Source organism: Rhinolophus ferrumequinum, chromosome 13 (genome assembly GCF_004115265.2).
Source record: "Rhinolophus ferrumequinum isolate MPI-CBG mRhiFer1 chromosome 13, mRhiFer1_v1.p, whole genome shotgun sequence".
NCBI lineage: Eukaryota > Metazoa > Chordata > Mammalia > Chiroptera > Rhinolophidae > Rhinolophus > Rhinolophus ferrumequinum.
In genome coordinates, this window is record NC_046296.1 from 31,633,260 (window position 1) to 31,660,377 (window position 27,118).

General features: G+C 38.5%; 1 protein-coding gene and 1 non-coding gene across 7 annotated transcripts in view; one reads left to right on the forward strand and one right to left on the reverse strand.

Moving 5' to 3' along the window:
• The window catches only part of CCDC85A (coiled-coil domain containing 85A), a 176,235-nt gene that overhangs the window by 62,989 nt on the left and 86,128 nt on the right, over positions 1–27,118 (reverse strand). The window lies entirely within an intron of this gene.
• Positions 24,195–24,296, forward strand: LOC117033498 (U6 spliceosomal RNA). Its single transcript, XR_004424894.1, has one exon. It is a non-coding gene; the product is annotated as a U6 spliceosomal RNA (small nuclear RNA).

Sequence of the window (27,118 nt, forward strand, 5' to 3'; positions counted from 1 at the left end):
CATTTAAGGCAAAACAATGGAGACAGCAAAAAGATCAGAGTTATGAGGAATGGGGAGGACAAACAGAGTACAGAGGATTTTTAAAGCAGTGAAAATAATCTATAGAATATTATAATGATGGATAATATGTCATCACTTTTGTACAAACCCATGGAATGCACAACACCAAGAATGAACCATAGCAAACTATGGACTTCTGGTGATTATGATGGGTCAACATCGGTTCACCCATGTGCATGTGTGGGGGCAGGAGAGGGACATGGGAAATCTCTAACTTTTTCTCAATTTTGTTGTAAATCTACAACTTCTCCAAAAGAAGTCTTTAAAGAAAAGTCTCACTTTAAAAAATGTCTGAAAACGGTGAACTGCAGTGTCTTCTCATGACTAGTTCAAGAAAATGTCCAGATTTGCCCAAAATGGTTTGGGTTCCTATCAAACCACCAGGTCACCAGAGATCCTCCTGAAATGGCTAGTTATGCTATGAGAGTGAAAACAGGATGATCTCTGAGTGAAGGAACTTCAGAATGGGAGTGAGTCACGTAAAATGTGCTTCCTAAAGACATTAAGAGTTTGCTGCCGACAATGATGTCATCGTGACTGTGTTCAGAAAGTTCTTTCCTGCATTATCACGCACAGCCGAGCTTACTTTCCCTGTCCGTAGCCACTGCTCAAAGCATCAAGAAGTCAGTCCTAAACGTAAATCATATCTACCAGTTTGCATGTAACAGCTATATTTGGAAAAGCTTTTTTTTTTTTTTTTTTTTTTTTTTTTGTCTGTGTAAATCAGTTCCTGCAGGTCAAATCATTTTATATCAGGTTTGCTTTAGTCATAGGTCTTACGTCTTCTGTAGCAATGCCAGAAACAGGCAGGAACATCTTGGCATTAGAAGTAAAACAAAATAACAACCACTACAGGCTATTCTGTCAACTTTACTTCATTGCAGGCTAATGCTGGAATGTCCTTTAGCTGTGTATGCATTCTGTTTTCCAAACTAAACCATCACTGGACCCACCATCTCGCCTCACTAAATAAAACAGCACATGATCAAAATATGGGCTTTGAAGCCATGGAGACGTGTTTTAATCCTGGTGCTGCTAGTTATTGGGTACACTACTTTAGGCAGTCTTTAATCTCTCTGAGCTTCAGTTTCCTCACCTGTAAAATGAAGACAAAAATACTTTGTAGAATTGCTGTAAGGATAAATAACTGGTACAATATAAACCTTCAATCAATGATATACTAATTATTATTATTTTCACATGTATACATCAATAAAGAAGAAAAAACTCAAAGTCTCCATGTATAAGTGTCACTCAATATAGGAAAAACAGCTATTTATTCCACAGATACTAGTTCATTAAATTTCTACCTCCTATCACTGGGTTAGGTACTAGGGTTAGTCTTGGCAATGAGAGAGGCTCACAGGGAGCTTGACTCCAGTGAAAAACTGGAATCCAGTAATTGGGCTGGAATCCAATTATTTTTTTAAGCTCAGATAATCGTTTCTGCACTATAAAATTACTGTATTTCATCTTGGTAAAATTTGTTTTATCTACTATTTTTCTTGTTTTGCATACTTAAAAGTAGGCCATCCCTTTAACTGGTAAGCATGCAAGAAAATGAAGAAAAATGAGTTCCAAAACATTATTTATAATAAACTATTTATTTTACAAAGACTCAAATTTCATCTACTCAAAGCCCAGGAAGTAACTTATAAAGAGAACCCCTTAGATTTCTTTGGCTTGAGCTGCAGTTCTAGAAATTTTTTAAATGCTTAACCTTATCTTCAGCTTTAAAAAAAATCTAAGTTATTAAGATGGTCACATAAATTCTGAATCTAGTAAATCCACTCATTCTGAATTTTCAGTCCATCAACCTGAACTAGACAAAATGTCTTCCTAACATAACAATAGCTGCGAAAGGAAAAACATAACCCACTTCGGATGATAATCTCAGGGAGTCTGGCAGTATCCTACTAGAAAGTTTTTTCCAGAACGGGCGGTGCATCTTGCTCACTGCTGTCACTCAGCACCCAGCCTGGGCCTGGCCCACAGTGGCTATTCAATAAATATCTAGTGCCTGACCAAGTGGTGAACATGCTTACTTGACATGTTAGTAGAATCGGCAGATCTCCAGCCAGGAACAGTATGGCCGTGTTGTGGACTCAATGCTTGTGTGCCCTCAAATCCCTAACCCCCAAAGTCATGGGGTTGGGAGGTAGGGCCTTGGAGAGGTAATTCAGTCATGATGGTGGGGCCCTCATGAGTGAGCCTTACAAGAAAAAATTACTAGAGAGACGATCTCTCTCTCTCTCTCTCTCTCTCTTTCTCTCTCTCTCTCTCTGTCTCTCTGTCTCTATCATGTAAGAATACAGCAACCAGGAAGAGGGCACAACCCAGAACCTGATCATGCTCACACCCTGATCTTAGACTATCAGTCTCCAGAAAGGTAAGAAATAAAGTTCTGTTGTTAAGCCACCCCGTCTGTGATATTTTGGTTATAGCAGCCCGAGCTAAGTCAGATCACAATATGTGGCTACTACATGCAATAAACATATAGTAAATAAAGCATTCTAATTCATAGTTTTCACTAACTTACACTTATACCTCCTCTGAATTAATTAAATTGGATGTATTATTGCCTAAGTGGTTGTATAATGAGTTAAAATTTGAACATTTCCATAAAACATTTTCAATCAAACTGAAAATGGCTGTTTAGGAAGACATATTAATAAGTTCTTCTTGTTGTTCTGGGAGATGTTCTGTAAGTCTCACAGAACTTGTAGCATAGGGCAAGAGGCAACCAATTTCTTGCTGATGTTCATCACTGTAGCCATATCATTTAACACAGCTCTAGGACCTGGCAAGTATTTCACTACCATTTTTATGAAGGAATTGAAAGAAGGAAGATAGCACAAGACTGAACGGAATCTCTTCTTGGAACAAGGTTATAGCTCCACTGAAAAGAAATGTGTCAATCTTCAAATTGTCATTTTTGGTAATTAATATCATTATCTGGGAAACAGGAGTACTTGATTATTAAATCAGCAATGCTGAATACAGAATCAGAAGCACTCTATACTGAATTAAATTCAGCAATTAATCAAAGCAAGTGTGCCAGCTTATAAATATCAATATTGAATTTTAAGCATATAAACTAGCCAATCAATTAAAACCAAGACCATGACTTTAATCATTAAATGTTGAGAAATAATTTGCTGAATTCTGCAAGCAATGAAACTTGAGTCATTGTTGAAGCCTGTTAAAAGGTAAACTGAGGCAGAATACAATTGTGAAAAGTTGATTTGAGCAAACATTGATTGAAATTGGGCAACGCCAAACCAAAAGTGGTTAGGCTTGCTTCATTAACAAGAGCAAGGTTTTTATAGTGAAGATATGGGAGCAAAGCAAATTATTTGACTGCTTGTAGCTTAAGCCGTTGTCTTATTTGGGAAAGTCTAGTTGGCTATTTGTGATTCGCTGCTTGACTTTGGCTTAGGTTTTGGTTACCTTACCCAGGCAAACAAGGCGTCAGAGCCCGAGAGTCTAATGGCCTCCTTGTTTCAAAAGTTTAAGAAGCCTGATTTTGCTGCCTTTGAGGCAGACAGACAAATTACAGAATCACTTGGAGTCATTATTTACTGGCTGTGCCCTTGCCTTTTGAATAAATCTGGCAGCGGAGGTTGTGTAATACAAAAAGTACTTCCCCAACGGCAAACAAGAGCAGTATGTTCTAGTGTTTAAAAATACAGGAACTAGAGACTGTCCACGTTCAAATCCCAACTCCACTACTTACCAGCTGTGTGACTTAGGGTAGGTTACTTCTCTGTGCTTCAATAAAATGGGGATAATAATACCTACCTCACAACTTTGTTGGAAGATCAAGTAAGTTAATAACTATGAAACACTTAAAACAGTATCTGCTAAATTGTAACTGTTTGGTAAATGTTAGCCATTACTAATAAACATATATATTCACTTAAAGTGACAATGTGACACTTGCATTATTTCCTAAATATATTCATGACAACCATTACTACTCTTTATTTTTTTTATTTTCCTAATAAGGACAATCTTCTATGAATTATTAAAACAAACATTTTAAACATTTAAAAAATAAACGTATTTTAAGAATGTTTATTGAAGCCAGACATTTTCTTTAAAATATTTGAGAACTGTTTGCCATTTCAATATTTCTGCGTTTCACTTTCATCACAATATTAATGTGGGTGGCCTAACAATTCCTCCCACAATTTTAATTTCCTATTCTGTCACGAGCATAGATGCAAATAAAATGAGTGGTATTTTACCTCCTAATTAAGTCTACTTGGCTTGGTGAACTCTCTTATAAAAGAACCAGTCCTAGAGGACATGATCAATGCCACTGCACAAAAGTCAAACTTGCAGGAATATCATATTCTTGTGATTGAAAATTCTACTCGACACCAGTCTTCAGTGCCATTGTTTAGTGTGAGCATGAGTGTTTCAAAGACAATTATTTATTTGAAATGTCAGTTCTGTGAATTTTCCTTAAGTCCAGAAAGCCCAGATAACATGTGCCATATTCAAATAGAACTACAGAATAAAAGGTGAACTTTATTGTCAGTGGCACTGGTTATGGAATGGGATGGTATTTCAGATAACACATCATATTTCCTAATTAGAATGCACTTACAACAGCCTAGTTCATGGCAACGCAAGGAGCCATCACAATTGCTACCTAATTGAAATGACTTAGGTAACTGCTTTCATTTGATGAAAATCACTAGGACACAGAGATGTAACTTCCACTCTTTCCTCTTTTTGTTCTAGTCTTTATTATCTCTTTCACAGCTTCTCCTGGCTTTACTTGATATGATAAACTTCTTCAAATAGTGTCAGTTCCCCAAAGTGTCCTTGCAGATACAGCTTCTAAGCAACCTTCATTAGGAGACACTCACGTCAACCAACGTATTGCTTGTCCATTAATGATGCCAGGGCATAACAGTCTAAACCATACTTATCAACTAATTGCTCCTTGCATGCCACAAAGATACTTCAAAACGTTTATGAATATAGTAATTTTCTTCCCGCCAAAAAAAAAAAAAAAAAAAAAAGCCTGGTAGTTTCTCATCTGCACAATAAATACAGCAATCATTCAGAGAGAAAAAACAATGATTCGGCTCCCCATAAAGACAAAGTTCTCATTCTCCCAAGTCTTTTGTTCATAGCAATTACCATCATTAGAAAGCCTTTCCTCCTTGGTGCCCTTCAACTTCTTATCCTTCCAGGTTCAGTATTCAGATCAAGTTCTTTCCTACTTGTGAGAGTCCCTGCTGATCTTCCTCCATTTCTTCATCCAACAAATACTAATTAAGCCCATACCCTATGCCAGGTCTTGAGCTAAGAACTGAGGGTGCAACAGAGAAGAAAACAACAGTGGATACCCTCTGAATTCCTATAGTCCAGTATTAGGTCTTTTGTCCTGCTTTCAGTTTGAACCACAAAATCATGCACAGTCTTTCATTTAAACGTTACATGATTGTGCCAGGGATTGGGGAGTATAAAGTACAGAGAAGACTTAAATCCAGGCATTAAGCAGCTTACTCTGAGTCTAGTACAGGGGATAGGCACACAAGTAAACAAAGAATTATGATGCAATGAGATAGGTTTGTAAAAGTTATCGGTGTAAGGTGTTATGAAAAAAACAGAGCAAGATCCTTTCTGGGTTGAGGAGACGGCTGGAGATGCCTTCAGAGTGGTAGCACATACACAAGGCGGGGACACTGTATCTGGATGTGAGAGTGATGGCACGGAGATACAAGGGAGCAAAAGCAGTGCCAGGGAGGTGGGCAGAGAGGCCAGAAAGGTGGGCAGAGAGGCCAGGAAGGTGGGCAGAGGCCAAGTAATGAAGAACCTCTACCTACCTTCACCCTGTCCTTTGGCTAGGGCAACGGAGAGCCACCGCAAAGTAACACATGGAAGAAGTCTAGACCAGATTTGCATCACAGGCGGATAGGGATGCCATATAACAAGAAACTAGTACAATAGTTAAGAGGACAGTATAATTCTATAAAAAGCTGATGGGGAGACAATGAACATTAAATATGCCGAGAATTGATGGGAATGAGGACAGAGTCCATAGGAGGGGTGACAAGAAGATGATGCATGCGAGAGACCTGTACTCCCATCAATACTTGCCATTCCTTCATGATGAGCACCATGTTTCAAACTTCTTTGGTATCAATCACACGTACCTACTGCAGTACACAGCACAGGGGAGAGGGCGTCAATAAAATTTAGCCAGCTGAGCTTTTAAGAAAACAAACCAGCAAAACATTTATTTTACCTGGTTTGAGCTAAGTCCAGAGAGAGAACAAAAGAACCAAGATATGGTGAAATAAAAATAATGAGGAAAGTCAAGTCTACTAATAAGATAGTGAATAATAATATCACTTCCAAATGGTTGAAACTTTATTTTAAATAGGAAAGAAACTACTCCCTGGAAAGTTTAAACCTCGTTCCTTATTTTCAGCCCCACAACATATACATTAGAAATGTGATGGTAAACTTTTGGGGACCCATAATTTACAATCCTGTGTGTGCCCTAAATGCCTTATATATGGAAGTTATTAAGTAAAAAGATTCAAGATTTCTGTGACACTGCAATTATCAGAAGTAAATGCAGTTAGAAATCTCTAAACCCACTAAAGTTCATCCACTTTGCAACTGTCAGCTGTCCTATGTCGGCGTGTCCTGCAATTTAGATACTATAATCAGCATCTCAGGAGAAGAACAGAACACTTCCGAGTCACACAAGAGAAGTAAAGGCCCGTTCAATGCTCATATTAGCAACATTTTATTCCAGCCTAGACAGCTCCAAACAATCTCCTTTGTTTTTCCTTATTTCCTTGCTCCTGTACAATCTTAAGCAAGTTACTTATCAATTCTGAGCCTGTTTCTTTTGCTCTAAAATGGGGATAGAAATAGTTCTTTCAGAGGGTTAACATAAGATTAAGTAAGTCAATATGTATTACATAAAGTGTTTAGAAAAACACAATAAGTGTTCAATATTTCCTATGATTGTTTTTAATGATGAACCTAATCCTATGACAAAAGTCCAGAGAATGTACTAAGTCTCTGAATTTTGTGAGAAATCTCTGATTAAAAACCAAATCTGCATTACTGCCAGCAGCCTACAATCCTTACACTTGCGTCAAGGACAGAATATCCTGGAGTTCCCGAAAAGAAATCAGCAGGTCCTTTCAAAGGTGGCATGGCCTATAGAGAGGGAAAGCAGTTACTGGTCAGGAAGCCCGGCCTGACTCCTCCCTCACTTAGCTCTGTGTGACAGCATGACACCCCGTGACACTGAGCCCGTGGCCTAACTTCTCCCCCACTCAGGTTATCAGCTTAAATGCTCTAACAAAGCCTGCCAGTTTCATCTGTCTCAAAGGGTTCATATGATCATCAGATGAGAGGAAAAAGAAATGCAATATCCTAAGACCTTGTTCTCAGTTCTTACACTAGGCTGGCTGTAGAGAAGTAGATAAAAGGAAGGCTTAGAAGAGCCAGCCTAACACTCACAAATAAGCACAATGCACATGCAACCCACTGAATGTGACTTAGATGGCTATAAAAGGAGCTTTCTGTTGAAATTGCCAGATTAGTCTAAGATTAGGTTCACACCAGAAAACATGAGAAACAAAGACGTCATTGTTCTGGAAAGATGGTATCTGGACACACTAATCTCTGTCCAGATCTCTTTGTACTAAGCGAATAGTACAAAACCAAATCTATTTCTCCCAAGGAGTTTTCATCCTATAATCATGTGATTCGTTTTTTTTCCGGTCCAAAATTCTGGAAGCCATGCCTATTTCATTTTCTGACAGGTGGGATACAGGAAGGAAACCTATGTGGGCCAAAGTATTGCATGTTATTCTCAGTGGTCTTACAACTCAGTCTCATTCTTACCCCCTGAGCTCAACACCAGTCAGTTTCTCTCCGAAGCCCTTCATTTTGCCTCCTCTTACCTATCCAAATATCTTTTTCTACTGCCCTAAGCGAAACAAAGCCTTCGAGCTGATGGAGGAGATCTATTTACTTTCTTTTAAACGTCACCTTTTCTTTTAAGGAACTCTTTCTGTATAAAATGTCTATCTCCTGCCTCAGCACTTAGAAATATTCAGATTCCACATTATCTATAAAGATTTTTCTCAACCCTCCAAACACCATCTCCAGTGTCCTTTCTCTTTCTTACTTCCTATGCTTTTGGTGTTAATCACATACTGCCCCACACAATTATATTGCCTGATATCCCGGGTAACAAAATCACAGGTGGCAGGGGTGTACTTTTTTAAAATAGAGATTCCCAGACTCTACCCTCAAGGAATTCTGACTGGGAAGGTAGGGCCAAAGAAATTATATTTTAACTAGTACTCTAGGTGATTCTCGCTCAGGTGGTAGGACGGTCATACTCAGAGAAAAGTGTCCTGTTGTAAATTCATCCTTTGACAGAACTCTGCACACTCACATGTGTACATTCACAACCACACACATACACGACACACAACACACCACACTCTACGCAAGACTCACACTCACCCACACAAACACAGGACACATTTAGTGACCACCGAATAATTTGATTTACCTCAGAAATACTTAGTACGACACAAACAAATACTATGTTCAGTGGGAAAAGATTGTAGGGTAGAGCTTTTTATTATTTCAGTAAAGCATCCAAAGTCTAGGGATTTTCTTTTACAAAATTTCTGGTGCAAAAAACATTAACTTATTTGCAGCTTGGACAGATTTAAAAAAAAAAAATAACTAGAGGGAGTCCAATATCACTCTTTTCATTTAGTGCTGTTTATAAAATAAAACCAGGGTTTCAAAATCCAGATTACTTAGATGGTACTCTAGACTGAAGTTTGTGTTTGTAGAAAAATTTAATGTGATTAATGTGACTCAAAACTTAAACTTGTAAAGAAGATTAATTCACTAACCTTCCACGGTAAACCTCACAAACACAATCATACTACAAAAAAAAAAAAAAAAAAAACAAGAAACAAAACGAAACAAAAAAAAACAAAACCCAAAAAACCACCCCACAAATGGGAGATGACAAGAGTGGGGCCCCCATCCACACTGTAACTGTTTTTATTACAACAGTTTATAAATAACTGGATAGCTTATTTGGATAGCTTCGTTAAATCCTTTGGGGGAACAAAAAGTTATCAATTTATTGAGTTTACAAACTTAAAGGTAGTCCATTCTTGAAAAATCAGGCAGTGGTCTGCTAGAGTAATTTGCATTATCTGGCCCTGTATTTCCCTGCCACCCACCTCAGACCACGTGGTCAGCCTCTAATAAACTTCTTTGTCCCCACCTAAGCTCAGCCCTGCCCCCAGGTAACTAAAGCTGTCTCATGGTAGGGGAAGAGGATAAAGGGGTTACTGAGAATATCTAATCAACTAACTAACAAATTATCATTAACTTATACTTGCTGAGAGATTACATCTGAATCTATTTTCAGCATTGAGAAAGTGTTTTTTTTCCATATTCATTTACCTATTCAACAAATATTTATTTAGCACCTATTTTGTATACCCCTCAAGGGTCTTATGCTCCACAAAGGGTGCCAAAAAAAATGTATACACATTTTAAGAAAAGAAAAAATATGTATTAAAATTGTAATACTCAATATATACCAATAACAAAAGTTGAATACAAGTCATGTGTATACATTTTTTTTGGCACTCCCAGTAGATACTAAAGTCAAACTCCACCCATGCCTTCCCCATAGGAGATATGTCCTATCTTATTCCCCTAATATTTGATGCTATGTCGTGATAACTTGTCCAACAAGCCAGTTCCTCTAGGCTGGGACCTATGGGTCCTTTCTCTGAGTCACAGTCACCCAGGGCCTGGTCTGCCTGGATATTTGTGGATATCTGCTTCTCAATTCTGGTCCCTGCTCAGACCACCACTACGATACCTTTATGTAACCCGGTGCCTCTTACCTGCCACCATTCTCTCCTGCCACCACTATACATTCTCTATAGTGTATAGGAGACACTGTACTCCTTTCTTTCCTTGCCTACTGAACATGCCAAAAGTCGTCTCTTGTCCAGCTGCTCACCTCTTCTAGTTTTTCCCAACCTGGTTGAGTTAACTCTTCCAGTCTCCATTATGCCCTTTGAGTTACTGTACCTGAGACTTTGAAGAAATGTGTTCTCTTTGTATGCATATTCGAAATGAATCACTTCAAGACCTAGTTAGTAAAAACTCACTCCCCAGTGCCATGTCAAACTCAAACGGACTAACACAGCTGTAAAAAGCAATGGGGGTAGGGGAGGGAAGCGTCAACTGATTTCATAAGGACAATGGCTGGGAATCACAGCTAATCCTACTTCAGGGATCTCATGTAGGCTTCTTGCTTACAATGATCTATTCCTCACCCTACCCAGTTTCTTGATTCCTCACAATTATTCACTGGCTATTGTCCTTTCTAATCTACACAGCAGCTGGAATCTCCTCTTCTGAGTTAGACAGACTGTAACTGACCATCCTCCATGCCCAGCATTTTCTTTCTCAGGTTCATGCTACTCATCCAACAATCAGCCAACTTGCCAGGAAATTTGTTTCCAGTGGCAAAGCTAGGAAACAAAGGATGTCTGGGCTCCAGAACCAAGGACAGCCTCGGGATCCCAAACAGAGATTATGAATTTTAATTATCAATCGCAGCACAGATGCATCCAGGCAAGAATATTAGAAAAGACTAATCAAGGAAGACATCAGCAGGGGGCATCGGTACAGTGGATCAGTGACAGCACTCTGAACTTAGCACAGCCAAGGCTAATAGCCTCCTTCTATGCTCTCCTCCCATTAAAGATGCCCTGGAAACAAGCTATCCAAGAATACTGCTGCAGTTATCACAGTTAGAAAATTGGCAGGCAATATTCTCTAAGCACCAGGCCAAGGGCTGAAGATTTCCTGTGTACCCTTTACTCTTTCAGACTGAGTGCAGTTATAAGAGGAGTAAGAGAGGAGGTACGAGCGACAAATAATGCATGGGAACTACAGGTGTGGAAAGCTTAATTCAGACCTGTCACACTAATGCATGCCTAAGCCTGGCATTTGCCACAGTGTGACTGGATTTGCTACTCTGTGTGTCCGAAATGGTAATGAGAATAGCAGAATTGAGGAAGGATCTGTACCTTTGATCTGGGCCTTCGCCTCTCTCCAGCTGTTCTGTCCACTCTGAATTGCAATCCTGTCCCAGGTCCCTCCCTTCCAGACCTTTGAAATTTGGCTAGCTAATAAAAATCACAGTATTCCAAAGGCCACAAGAGACAAAGAGAACTGATGTGTGTGGTTAAATACTTGCTCTATTAGTAAGACCACCAAATGTCCAACCTTGCAAAGCTTATTTGCAATTAAATTAGAGATGCCTTTCTAATTTCCACTTGTTCTCTACTTTTTAGATAAGTGATGTTACCACAAACCATTCAAGTGACCTCCTAGACTCCAGTTGTCCTGGAAAGAGTTGAAGAAAGTTTGAAACTAGGAAAGGGATAGTAGGCTTAAAAGATTCCGTCAATTCATCACATCCTCAAGGAAGTAATGATATTATACATATTAGAAAGATTTTCCTTAAGAATTTCTGAATTAAGAAAAATTCAGCTGAGCCCTGAGACAGAATTCAGGATGTAAATACTTATGAAAATCGTAATATGTTCCTTTCATCAAATGTGGAACAAGGTATCTTTTCTCCATAATGCAGACCATCATGTGGTTAAAAAGAGGACTCTCCTGGATTTAGGTCCCTTTCAGATCTAAAATTCCATTGCTCCTGGGCAATGTAGGTGTCTGTCTGGGACTTATTCATACACCAGAACCCTTACTTCTGCAATTAACTCTGTAGCAAACTCAGAGCACTGGGTATCATTTCAGTCTTGCCTATTCTCTTTCCTGCTGCCATTTCTCCTGCTGCCATTCCACAACCACTACTACTTATTCAACTTCAAATTACATGAAAATACCTTCTTGGCACAAGTTGCCATTTAGCTAGTGCATCCACAAGCAAGGCCTCATTTCTGGACATACTACAAACCCCAGGAAGTATCCATGGCTATGAAAGATGGCTTTGGTACCCAGGGCATGACCCTGTAAATCTCCTGCAGTCTGTGTGGGATGGCACAGTCTTGGAATCACAGCTAAAACCTTTCCCAGAGATGGGTATGTTGTTGATAGCAGGTCAGAGTGTCTCAAACATGGAACAGGTTAGAAGGTATTACTATTTCAGTTGTGTGTTTTTTTTTTTTTTTAACAACCCTAAACACTGCCAGTGGTTGGTGCCAAGCTCCAGCTAACCATCTGCCAAGTGTCACCCAGTTTAGCCAAATGGCTGAAGGAGAAAGAAACTCTGGACCCAGTTCCATGCACTAGCATCCAAGACCCCCAAATCATCTCAAACAGAAAGCTCTGACACTCACCTGGATTTAGCAAGCAAGTATTTTTCCCATTGCCCCATGCTTCTGGAATTGATGGGGAATAGAACATACCCTTGTTCTTGGAGATGCTTATTAAGTAGCTATGTCACAAATGCTCCAACTCTTGGCTTTGAAACTCAAACAATCATATATGCATGTTTGGGAACCAGAAAAATATACGTATGCCACATAAAGGCCACACAATGGGAAACACAGGTTAGTATAAAGACTGATGTCCAAAAACACCTGACAGAAGCATGTGGTTTTCTACTTACAGAGCTAGAAGAGAGGCACCGCCTCTCTGTTGTCCTGAGTAAGTTTCCCCCACTCATCCACACTCCATTTAATAAACCGATCAGATGATAAGCTGCCATTTCAATGAAGCAACCTCACCTGATTTGCTTCTCATTCCCCCTGAAGATTTTAGTGCCACTGTGGGAAGCATTTATAATGTGCTTTCATGCCCCACCTCTCAACAAACAAGTATTTACTCACTAAACCTCACTGCGAGTGCACTCCAGACAAAGCTGTGCTTGCAAAATATCTCATGTTCATTTTTCAGAATTCAGAATGAAGTGACTAACCCCTGATACACAATAAAAATGATTCAATGCAAACACTACCGAGCCTCTGTAATCAATATTTTATATATTAATAGGTTTTCAAAAGCCTTATTTCATTTTTACTGCTTTTCTGTATGGTATTATTCAATTTTAGTATGTGCAATGAAATAGTCTTGCATGAAAAAAAGTACACATTTCTCGCTCATTTTAAATAAGCAAATGGATAATTATTATGCTATTAATTTGCTGTGTAAATTGTTTAAATTGCTAACTCTTTCCTCTTTTCATAATTAGAAATGGTTCATTCCTTCCCAAGGAAAATGGAAAATTCCCTTCCAAAATAAACCGTTTCCTCCCTCATGTCTAAGGTATAAAATCCAGGTGCTCTGTTCTATGACTCTTACAGAATAAGCAACAACCTCAATGAAAAGCATTCCGTATAATGCCTGCTTAATGCTCATTCAATGTCAAAATCCACCCAAATCCCCTTCCCTCCTCTACAAGCTAATACCCTACTTTAAGAAAAAAATGCTAGTTGGGGATCACCTGAACACCTCCATAGACTAATGACAGGATGCCTGGTGACAGGGGAGGTTCAACAGTCTCGACTTCTCTCATTTTCATTTGCTGGTTAGGCAAAAGAGAAAGAGGAAAACTACCGTATTCCAGAGACTTCTCAGTAGATACATTATAAACAGTTTTTAAGTTATTTCAGAACATCCTGACACAGTTCACAAAAAGAAATCCTTTTCTGAACTATTAACGACACTTGGAGATAAACCTTTTACGAAGGTGCTATGATGATAGCCAAAGAGGCACACACGGCCATTAGACACATTTGGAAGCTTCTAGTGAGTGGAAAATATTGAGGAGGAAAATAACGAGAGGTAATGAAAGCTCTCCCATGAGATCCTGCGGGTGTGCTGAAGTTCCTGTGCTGAAGTTCCTGATATTATTTTTCACACAGAGGAAAGGAAAATCACTGACTGTAGATTTCATATTTTAAAAACTGACTTTTCCCCCCCCATTTTCAGGGTTGCCTGCCTCCCCTCTCCTTATTGTATGGTGCAAAAAGGATGTCAACATTTTACAGACTTACTTGGAAAGCAGTAGAAAACCCTGTCAACTAGATTTGGAACAACAGAATTTGAGACACTCTGATCTGTTATCAACAACACAGAAATCCTCAGGCATGTGGCACCTGGGTGGTGACACTGGTGACACTGGCGGGTTTCCTTTGTTCACCCTCTCACCAGGACTTTTGCCCAAAGCGAAATGCTGGTATGGTGTGAGGAGGGAGAGGGATTCCTCAGGCCACATCCTTCTTATTCTGTCGCCAAAGACTTTCCTGACACTAGATAATAATGCTAAAACTCATGGGAAGAAGACCTTACACAGACATCACCTTCTTAATGTGGACAAAAATGACCTGGAACCAGAGTGAGTAGCAGCAGAATCCCACACTCCAAGAGAGAAGGGTCAGTTCTCGTTATTGCAGCCAGGCACCTCCACCCACAGCTATTGCCAGCCCTCTGAGACCAACTTCCTATCCATTAACCACGTGTAGGCTGAGTTTCTGCATCACAAAGAGTGAAAGCTATCAGCATTTTATTCATCAGTTATACTTATGCCATGGCCCATGTGCAAAATGTGGCCCTTCATAAAGAAACCAACCTAACTGGAAGATCTGTTTAAGAAACAGAAAGGAAACCTTGATTTAGGTCTCACTACACAAAAGAAAAACAAATTAGGATAAAGTTCAGAAACAATGATCTAATGATCTTTAAAAAAGTGTGAGAAAAAAATAACAACTCAATAAATATGCTAATCAAAATGACCTCTTTCTTTGAAGCTGTGAGCAAATTTTCTTTTTTGAGGGGGGCACATAGCGAGGTGTCTGATTCATTCATTCATTCAAAAAAAGCAACTGGTCAATTCAAAAAATTGGGGCAGAAAAAGCGCAGCAACTTGTTCAACAATCGGGAGGTTGTAAATACAATGTCTTGAAACCTACATTCACATCAGGGAATACATATAATTCAATGACTCGAGTTTCTGCTATCATGTGCTTAGTCCTTAGGACTGCTGAAATCTCTGCCGTAATTATTACTATTAACAACACCAACCCTTACTGGGGATTTCAGGTTCCTAGCAATTGGGGATACTGGCCTTAGGAACCACCATGTACTTCCTCACAGCTAAAGCTCTTCTTAAAAAAAGCAGCGGGTCTTATATTGGACTTAGACTTTGAAATGTGAGATTTTCCAGCAAGTCTCTCCTCTAACTCAGCAACCTGGAAACATTACCCTCTTTTCACCCTCTTATCCCCAGCACCAGGTTCTGATGGGCCTTAAGTATTTTATCTGTCATCGTCAGTCAGTCCCCACATGATCCTAGAGTAAGCGACTAAAAAAAAAGAAAAAACACAGATGGGAATCCTTAATTCCCACCAGAGTTATCTAGTTGGGATGAGCAAGAAAATAAACTAATTCCAAGAGGCCACTCCCAAACTAAGAATGTCAGTGACTGGATAGCACTGGCTGTAACCATTCCTACAGAATTAAAAACAGACACCTGGAAAATTGACTTTTAAGTCCCATTTCTGATATACCTTCAGTTTTTCTCTTCATGAAACCCTCCAGCCTAGAACACTCCAACTGGTAACTGATACATCTGGTGGGCAGCAAATGAAATGGGTCACTAATATGCTAGCCCCATTGGAGCAGCCATGCAGTGCCCAAGGGGGCCAAACCCTGACTCTGGTCTTCTCCAGCTGTGAGTGGTCTGGCCCACTCAACCCACCGTGCTGTACAAATGCTATCATTTTCTATGTGTGCCATGACATGAGAAGGCTGGGGTGCTGTGCTATTCTGCCCTCCTCTCTTCCAAATGAGCAACCAATTGGCTTCATAGGATTATCCCCTCTATTTTAAATATCTGGAGTAAGTTGCACCTCTATAGGTCTGCATAGTACCTCATTTTCAACTTCTTTTTATAGATGACCTCATTAACGTTAGACATATGGGATGGGATAATACCTAACCAGGAACCAAAATCCACAGCACTGAAATCCTGCCCTATGATACTTACAATGCCTTCATGGCCCCTTTGGAAGCTGTATGTAAGAATGGCATCTCCAAGGGACTTGTACACCAGTGCAGACTCCTGGTAACCCAAAACAGATCACGTGGTGTATTTGGTTTTTAGTACTTATTTATTTATTTATTTATTTATTTATTTATTTATTTATTTTTAATTAAATCTGAGGCAGATACAAGTGGCCTCCAACCCTAAAAATAGGCCAGACTAACATATTGTCCCTCATCCTACCTTAAATCCAATTGATTGTTCATATAACCCTCCCCTTCCCTGGGGTCTAAGAGAGGGTTATGGAAGGTAGATGGGTCTGTAGCTCCTTCTGAAGGCCATAATGGAAAGGTTTGGACCAAAAGGAAATGAAAGAAAAGGTGTATCCTCTCTCAAGTTTAGAATCATACGGCAACTCAATATATGCCTTTGCTACAATAAATGTTTTTATCGAGGTATGGATTTTACTGACGTGTATGTCTCAAATCTGCCTAATTCTCTCCATCTCCATAAATTCATCCTAGTCCACGATAACCTTTGCCACTCTCACCTGGGCCTGCACCAGCCTCTAAACGGCCTCTATACTTCTCCTCCTTCCCCTACAATTCCCTCTATTCAGGAGTCAATGACCTTCCCAACATGTAAATCAGGTTATGACATCTCCCTCCTTCAAACTCTACAAAGGCTTCCTATGTTTCTTTGAATAAAAGTTAGACATATAACTCAGTCTACATGGCCTTACATATTCTATCTACATTTCTGACCTCATTTCATGCTCTGCACCCATTAGTCTGCAATGCTCCAACCACACTAGGCTCTGATGGCCCCTTAAACATTCTTTCCCTCTTTGGGGTATTTGTACTCACTAGTCTTCCAATCTTCTCCCCCATTTTCAAGGCGATAGCATCTTTTCATCCTTAAGTCTCAGCTTAAACATCACCTACTGGGAGAGGCCTTCTCTGACCACTCTAGCCAGAGTAGCCCCCACCCTGTTATTCTCTCTCACAGCCATTCTCATTTACTTCATAGCACTTACCACCACTATCTATCGATGTGTCCAGTCCTTTACACCTTTATCAGCCATTCTCATTTACTTCATAGCACTTACCACCACTATCTATTGATGTGTCCAGTCCTTTATACCTTTATCTCACTCATTAATGCTATCTTGGTGACTGTTGTGTCCCTAGGACCCAGCATAGCCTGTCTCATAGTGGAGGACTCCATCCATACTTGCTGAATGACTAATAAATGAATTGAGAACCCACAATATAGCTGGATCCATCTATGCATATTTTGTTTTTGAGTCTCTACTCAAAGATCAAGACATCAAGATTTTCTTAATTCTCTTACTATTCTATTTGTAGTCTTTAATATTGGTCTCTAAATGAGAAAGCAATACAGGTATTCTCTGCTACCTGAAAGTAGAACGTTCCTATGAAACCTTTTGTAAGCCGAAATGGTGCACAGTGAAGAAGGGATTACCATAGGATACATCATGCTATTTTTGCTTTCTGCTTTTTCATAAAAGCAAAAAATCCACTTTGGAATTATTTCAGTTAGTGAACACAGGTACTAATGTAGATCTTCTGTAAAAGTGAAGTGGTGTAAAGAGAACTTTCAAAAAATGGGGCTATATCTGTATATTTAAATTTTCCAAGATCAGAGTTTCCCAATTTACTATCAGTGGTGCTAATACTGACTATCATAAAACCCATGATACACGGTCAAACACTGCACATTATTATTACTATTTTTTTTTTTTTTGCCTGGGATTCACAATGCACATTAGCATATTAAAGGCTCCAAAAGAATTAGAGTAAAGAAGCCTGATTAACTTTGTTTAACCCAAGATTTTCCATTTTAATTTGACAACAGAACCAATTTTTATACTAATACCAATTAACATTCCTAAGAACCAGTTTTTCACAGGATACATTTTGGAAACAATTTTCCAGATAAATATGTAAGAAAATGTCAAATATAGTTTTCTTAACAGACATTTGCTGGGTTCAAAGTAAATATGCTAGTGACATAATTTGAAACACTAACAATGATAGTTAAAAGTCAATGATCTATACACCAGAGGTTAATAAATAATTTCAAAATTATTGACACTATTTCCTTCTTCTGTTTATATTCAGGATAATTAAATGATCACCATCAGTGATGTTACTGTGAGTTCAACCCAAAGCTGAGTAAGTCGGGAAGAGATACAGAGCAAAATTTCACCATGGATACAAACCGAATTCATTTGACCTCATCTCCTATATTAGAGGCAAAGAGTCAGGCATATTTAATCATAACACAAAAAAATGGCAAAAGCTCTTCTTTCTCCCCTCCCCCCACAAATGATGGATCTTCATAGGCACCCTCCCACCAAAACCAAGAAAAAAGGAGCACTGAAAAAAATAGAGATGTCATGTTAGTATTGGCAAAAAGTTACACCCCTGGCATTTAAATGGATTATATAGGTAATAATTAAGACCCAAAATAGCTAGAATGACAAGACAGATAATAGATTAATTCTAAGACTGATCTTTGAGTGATTATAGACAGAGAGACTGGGAACTCACTACAACTGAAATGTCGGCACTGATGCAAGGGTAAGACAAAGGAACTGTACAAGGTTGTGGCCCACAGTAGTGCAGAGCAGAGAAGCAGGTGGGAGAGTAACTGAGAACCAGATAATAGCAAAAAAAAAGGTTCTGGGTCACAACCAGGACAATCACTACCCCTACTCTTCTGGAATACGGTCTGAAAGCCTAGTATCAGAATAATCTCTTCAACTTAGATCTATAGTTGAATTGTAAAATATTCAAATAGAAAGCACCTGACAAAGATTATATTTTATTACCAACATGTTCTTACATGACCAGAATGCCCTGGTGGGCTTTAACAGTATCCCTCAAAAATAATGAAAACATTAAATTAAGCTTCACTAAATGAGAATTCTTGACAATTCAGTCAACAGAGCTGAAGTTTACATACTCTGCAAAGAGTCTGATGAATGGTTTGAAGAAGGTGATAGAGGTGACAACTGTGAAGGCTGTTTTCAAGAATCTGGTGTGTGTCTATCTCTCCAGCTCCATCTCTCACTGTCCCCTACCTCACCTCTACCTTTATCCTGTTTTGGATTTTACAGTCCAAGCATATGAAACTATATAGCTTCCCGAACATGGCTTGTTCTCTCAGGTTCCCTGTTTAGAATGCCTTTCTCCCATACACATCACCTCCTCGTTGCTCACCTAACTCCTATTTACCTTTCAAGACTTGCCTCAGATGCCTTCCATAAGCTCCCCTCCATTTCAGTCTGAGTTAACTGCATTTCCCAGTGCTCACGTAACTGTATCAGAATATTTATACTATGTTGTATGGTCCATTAACTTGACAATTTATTTGTCAGGCCTATATCCCCAATGTCTGCCACAGGGAATAGTAAACAGTGATTGATAAATATAGGAAGAATGACTAAATGCATGAAAAAATGTATATGCAAAAAAAGAGACAAAAGAGTGATAATCTGAAACCGAATGCAGCCAGTAATGAGAAATCATGGCCCTGATGCCTACTGACTTACGAATATATATACTTTCATTTGACATGCTAATCACAGCTTGGGCAGCTCTGCCTATACCCGGGAACCCTTGTCTGTACCCCAGGCCACAATCCTCTCCCAGCACTACTCTTATGCCACCTCTGCTTACACTGTTGAGACACTTACTGCCATGTTAGGAAAACGTGGCAGCAACTAAAGGGTCGCTACATATGGGCACAAGGCTCTCTACACACAGACTTTTAGAAATAATTACCCCTTTTCCACTAAAGAGATCAGATGTCATTTGAACTATTAGTACAGACACGAAACAACAAATCTGCAAGGTTCATTGACTAGGAAAATGGTGTTAATTGTGGTGCTCTGGCTTTAGGGTCTAAAATTTAGGCACAACCAGACTTGTCATATATATACACATATGATTTGAGACTTTAATAATGGTATGGGAAAAAAGAAACAGGGCCTCAAGACCTGAAACGCATTCCTCTACTGATATGTTCTAAAATACACCACTGAACTTGGTTCTGGAGATGTCATTTTCATGCCAAATTAAAGGTAAACATAATTAGGTGTAACACATCAAAAGTACTTCATTAAAGCACTCTTTGAGGCTAAAATATGCAGACAGACATAACTAATTCTAACTTATTTCTTAATAATTTCATTATTTATTTATTGAAAAGTGTCAGTCAAAAACATTAAACTAGTTTGTTTTTATAAGAGCTTAAAAACTGGCAGTAATTTTCATTGTAATTTATTCCTGTTTTCTGCTTTGGGTAATATATAAACATCTGATTGTTTTGATGCTAAAAGGAGAAGAAAAAAACAAAAGGAAAGTTTAAGTGTGGAGAGGTGGCAAGTGAAGATAAAACATAGTGAGTCATGATGAGCTTGCTTTAAATAAAAATGCTGGGATTATGACCAGATATAAAACTATTCATCACACTAATATAAAGACCTCGGTCTCCCTCTGTCCACTCCATCCCTCTGCAATGAATATGAACACCCTGGTACATTACTGCTCCCTCTCAGCAATAGGGAGGAAAACTCTCAATCATCCCCAAAAGCACTGTGTTCAGAGGTGAGACTGACCAGGTTCTGTAAAGGCAGGAGATAGACCCCAAAGATTTCCCAGAGGGCCTCTTCCATGATTCACGGGGCGCTCTCTAGGGAAGAGGGGAAATCTGAAGGTAACAGGGAAGGAACTGAAGAAGCCTGTATTTCGTCTCCAAATTGGGAAGGAAATTGCACACTCCCAAAAGTAGTTCACATTTATATGCACATAACTTTGGGTGTTAGGTGTTACAATGTCCCATTTCTTAAATTCAGGCAAATGGTGAAAAGGGAAATAATTCAATAAGGGTAAAGGTGAGAAAATAAAGGAAAATAGTCTTGGAACCAAGAAAGAAGAGCCGCATAAACACTGGGTCTGAAAGGCTGAGCCTGGCAGAGATCTGGTAGAAAAAGAATACAGGCTTAGAGTCATGTAACTCTAACACGCATTCAAAAGAGGCTATTACTTCTCCTTCTAGTCATGACAGAATAACTGGAACTGGACTTGCCCTCCTGACATAAACAACAAAAAAGTTGAATGGGATACTGGCAACTGTCCTCAGACATTAGACAACAGGCAATAGAAAACAGTAATCTTTGAGAGAAGAGAAGCACACAAGGTGAGCCCATGTTTGCCCTGGTCTTCTGCCAGGAGCACTTCCCAGAACTGGCACTGAGAGGTGGAACCCAAGCATAGCACTGTGTCCCTGAACAGAGGAGATAGATATTGGAGCTTGCAGCCACTGAAGCAACTGAATTTTGGGGGGCTGGGAACTGGGGAGGAGGGAGCTCCCGGGGAGTTAACCCAGAAATTTGGCATCTCCCACAAGTCCTTGACTAAGGGCTGAGTTGTACAAGTACGAATGAGACTCTGTCAGGCCTAGCAGAGAGAAGCTGTTACAAGGCTGAGAGATGAGCAAAGACACCAGATGTTACACTATGCTAAGAAACACTGGAGCTCTGCAGCAGCCAGAGTGAAGACACCTCACCAAACACCTTAGCATTCAGCTAAAATCACAGAGAGGCCACACCTTTGGCAAAAACACCACTCCCTAAGTAAGGGTTATGCCCTCAGAACTAAGAACAAAACCTAAAACAGAGTTGTCCTAACATAGAATGATACCAAGTCTGACAGGGTCAAAAGGATCCACCAGCAATTTTACTACTGGCCAGAAGAAACTCCAGTCTCCTTCAAGGAAGACAACATAAGCTAGATTCCCTATGAGGATTACCCTAGATGTCCAACGCACAATTAAAAAAAAAAATAGTAAGTCATAAAAAGGAGGAAGAAGTGAGACTAAGTAGATCATGTTGCTAACATGCCACACCCCTCAGATTGCACACTGGGCAACACTTAGAAGGATAGGAGAAAGAGGTGAGCCCCTGGCCAGATTATCAGTTTGAATTATTCAGCTGGATCAGACTAGATTGGACTTCCGTAGATACCAAGAAGTGACCAGAAAGCTCTGGGATATACACATGACATCACTAAAAGATAGCAAATATCAATTCAAAACAACATGGTTGAACTCTGATTAGAGAAAAATGAAACAATTTCATTTACGTACCCAGACCTGTTCAGACTCAAAAAACAACTTTATGTTGTAAGAAAATCATTATCTTGATCTTATTGTCAAAAAGGGGGAACAGAAGAGAGTAAATACCCAAGCCAATAGAAAGGATCTAGAAACTCTAGAATGGTGGAAAGACACTGAAGACACAAAGGTTCTATGACACTTGTACATTGATAATAACCTACCTGTGCCTCTAGCTAGGACTCATGCCCTGAGCTCCTGACCAGCCTATCCAAGTGCCTATTGGACATCTCAAGCTCCCCACAATCAGCAAGTTTAAGATTGAAATCATAAGCACCTACCCTCACCTCACTGTCTTCCTCCTGTAACCTCAGCTGATCCAACCATGCAGCTCTAGTGCCCTTAACCTTCATCAGCTCATGCCTGGACCACAGCTTTCACCACATCCCTTGCCCCCTAGTTTCTGCTCTGAGAGTCATTCTCCATGTTACTGTCACACTGATCCTTCTAAAAAGCAAATATAATTATGTATTATTCTCCATCCTTCAAAATTCCCTGGTGCCGTGAAGACATGGGTTCTGCTTATCTCCGTGTCGTCTTAGGCTTACCTAATTCCAGCCATGCCAAGCTGCTTGGAACGCCATGACCCATCCTGAGTTACTTTCCCTGCATGCTACTCTGTCTGTCCAATATGTCCTTTCCTAATATCTTTGTCTGAATTACTCCAACTCATCTTCCTAAACTCAGAGCAGGAGTCACCACCTCTTAGAAACCTAAGAGAGGTAAGTGCTACTCTCATTATGGTGATTCCTAAAAAGAAAATATTTAGGGGCAGATCTATAGTAGACTCTCATCCAACAATCTAGAGCCTCATCTTATTCAGGTTAGCATTTCCAATGCTGAGCAGAGTGCCTTGTACGTAGAAGGTGTTTTAAAAAAATATTAGCTGAAAGAATAAATGAGTGAATCAATGATGATATGAATTCTGTCAAGGATTTCTTCCAGAAAATTCTGAAATATAATATATGAAGCAATCATCATATAGCAAGTCAAACTTTGAGTACTGCGCTATGACGTTAAACAAGTCATGTGAATGTTTTTCATGCTTTTTGTCTCCTGTGTCAAATGGAGAGACTGGTTAAATTATCTCTAAAGAAATGTTTCAGATCTAAAGTTCTCTGGTGTTGTTAGTCTGTATTAATGCAGAATTAAGAAGAAAATATATTTCATCCTCTATTTTCCACATTTTCTTTTTATTTACTTTTTAGGAGAGTTTTCTTAATTTTAGCTAAGTATGTTTTTATTTGCAAGACCTCTTGTCTATTCTTTGATTGCTTTTATTATAGCATCCTCTTCTTAATGCATGAATGCAATACCATCCCAAATCTCTTTAAGAATATTAAACATGGTTATTTTTGAAATTTTCTTGTCTCCATTTCCTATACTTCCTTTTTTTCAATTTGTTCATTTCAGTGTGTCTTCCATGTTGAAAGCTTTTCTCTAATGCCTTATGATCTTTGCATATCTGCATTTAAAAGTTGAGGCTCTATGAAAGGCTGGAATGTATGGGTGAGGCATGCTGCCCTGGAGACTCTCAAATGTAAGGATGTGGTAATCTTTTCATCTAGGTGTTGTTAATTTCAACATGTAAAATTAACTATAAAATAACTCCTCTAGTTTTAACCGTCCTTGATTTAAATGGAGAATGAACTGTCTGGGGGTACACAATAATTGGCATATATTGCAGATATCTACAAAATGTCTATTACTTTTAACCCCAGGCATTTAAATGGAAATGGTAGAAATGTATTTCGTTCAAAGCTTTTCTTGCTCTTTAGTATCTTATCATCACATTTTCTTTGGAAATCTGAATAGTAACAACAGTCTACCCAATTGCCCAAGGCCTTTTAAAAATCAGCCTCTAGTACTTGCTTCAGCAGCACATATATTAAAATTGGAATAATAAAGATCAGCATGTCCCCTGTGCAACAATGACATGCAAATTCATGAGGTGTTTCACATTTTTAAACATAAAAACATTTGTATCATAGGATTACCAGAAGGAGAAAGAAAGAGATCGAGAATATATTTGAAGAAATAATGACAGAAAACTTCCCTAACATCGTGAAGAAAATAGACATACAGGACCAGGAAGTCCAGAGTCCCAAACAAGATGAACCTAAAGAGGCCTGCACCAAGACACATATTAAAATTTCAAAGGTTAAAGACAAAGAGAGAATCCTAAAAGCAGTAAAAGAAAGGCAACTAGTTACTTACAAGGGAGCTCCCATAAGACTGTCAGTTGATTTCTCAACAGAAACTTTGTAGGCCAGAAAGGATTGGCATGAAATATTCAAGGTGATGAATACCAGCAAGACTATCATTTAAAATTGAAGGAGAGATAAAGAACTTCCCAGACAAGAAAAAGCTAAAGGAATTCATCACCACCAAGCCAGTATTATAGGAAATGTTAAAGGAACTTCTTTAAGGAGAAGGGGTAGGGAAAATAACATAAATATGAATAACAAAATGGAGTAACTATGTACCTATCAATAATCACTTTAAATGTAAATGGGTTCAATGCTCTAATCAAAAGAGATAGGGTAGCTGAATGGATAAGAAAAAACAACCTATACATATGTTGTCTCCAAGAGACCCACTTCAGATTGAAAGACATGTAGACTGAAAGAAAAGGGATGGAAGGAGATATTTCATGCAAATAGAAACAACAACAAAAAAGTTGGAGTAGCAATACTTATATCACACAAAATAGACTCTAAATCAAAGACTACAATAAGAGACAAAGAAGGACATTACATAATGACAAAGGAATCAATCCAACAAGACAACATAACTCTAGTAAACATCAATGCACCCAACACAGGAGCAACTAACTATACAAAGCAAATATTGACTGACATAAAGGGAGAGATCGATGTAATACAGTCATAGTAGGGGACATCAACACTTGACTGACACCAATGGACAGATCTTACGGACAGAAAAATCAACAAGGAAACAGTGACCTTAAATGACACACTAGACGAGATGGATCTAATCAATACTTTTAGAGCATTTCACCCCAAAGTAGCAGAATATACATTGTATTCAAGTGCACATGGAACATTTTCCAAGACAGATCACATTTTAGGCCACAAAACAAATCTCAATGAATTTAACAAGACTGAAATCATACCAAGCAACTTCTCTGACTGCAGTGTTATGAAGTTAGAAATCAATTACAAGAAAAAAACTGAAAAACACCAAGACACATAGAGGCTAACATGCTACTAAACAATGAATGGGTTAACAATGAGATCAAGGAAGAAATCAAAAGATACCTTGAGACAAATGAAAATGAAAACACAATGACCCAAAATCTATGGGACACAGCAAAAGAAGTCCTAAGAGGGAAATTAATAGCAATGCAGGCCTATCTAAAGAAACAAGAAAAATATCCAAAAAACAATCTAACCTTACACTTAAAGGAACTAGAAAAAGAACATCAAACAAAGCCCAGAGTACAAAGAAGGAAATAATAAAAATCAGAGCAGAAAGAAACAAAATAGAGTCTTAAAAAAATTACCAAAAAAATCAGTAAAACCAGACCCGGTTCTTTGAAGAGATTAAAACTGATAAACCTTTAACCAGACTCATTGAGGGAAAAAAAAAAGGACCCAAATTAATAAAATATAAAACAAAAGAAGAGAAGTGACAACGGACACCACAGAAATACAAAGGATTATAAGAAAATACTATGAGCAATAATATGCCAACAAATTGGACAATCTGAAAGAAATAGATAATTTTTTTAGAAATATACAATCTTCAAGACTGAATCAAAAAGAAACAGAAAATCTGAACCAACTAAAACTAATTACTACTAACACAATCAAATCAGTAATCAGGAAACTCTCAAACAAAGCTCCTAGACTGAATGGTTTCACAGGTGAATTTTACCAAACATTCAAAGAATTAACACCTATTATTCTCAAACCATTCCAAAAAATTCAAGAGAAGGGAAGACTCCCAAGATCCTTCTATGAGGCCACCATTATTTTGATCCCAAAGCCAGACAAAGATATTACAAAAAAAGAGAGAAAATTATAGGCTGATATCCCTGATGAACACAAATGCAAAAACACTCAACAACATATTAACAAATGAATTCAGAAATACATTTAAAAGATCATACACTATGATTAAGTGGGATTTATTCCTGGTATGCAAGGTTGGTTCAATATTTGCAAATAAATTAACATGATATGCCACAGAAATAAAATGAAAGATAAAATCATATGATCATATCAATAGATGCAGAAAAAGAGTTTGACCAAGTCCAGCATCCATTTATGATAAAAACTCTCAGTAAGGTGGAAATAGAGGGAATATACTTCAACATAATCCAGGCCATATATGACAAACACACAGCTAACATCATACTCAACAGGGAAAAGCTAAAAGCATTTTCCTTAAGATCAGGAATAAGACACTATTCACCACTATTATTTAACGTAATATTGGAAATCCCAGCCACAGCAATCAGATAAGAAATAAAAGACATTCAAATTGGAAAGGAAGAAGTAAAACTGTCATTATGTGTAGATGACATGATACTATAGAGAACCCTAAAGATTCCATTACAAAACTACTAGAATTGATAAATTCAGTAAAGTAGGATATACAATTAACATTCAAAAATAGGTTGCATTTTTATACACCAATAACAAACCATCAGAAAGAAATTAAGAAACAATCCCATTTATAATTGCATCAAAAATAAATAAATAAAATACCTAGGAATAAATTTAACCAAGGAGGTAAAAGACCTGTACTCAGAAAATTATA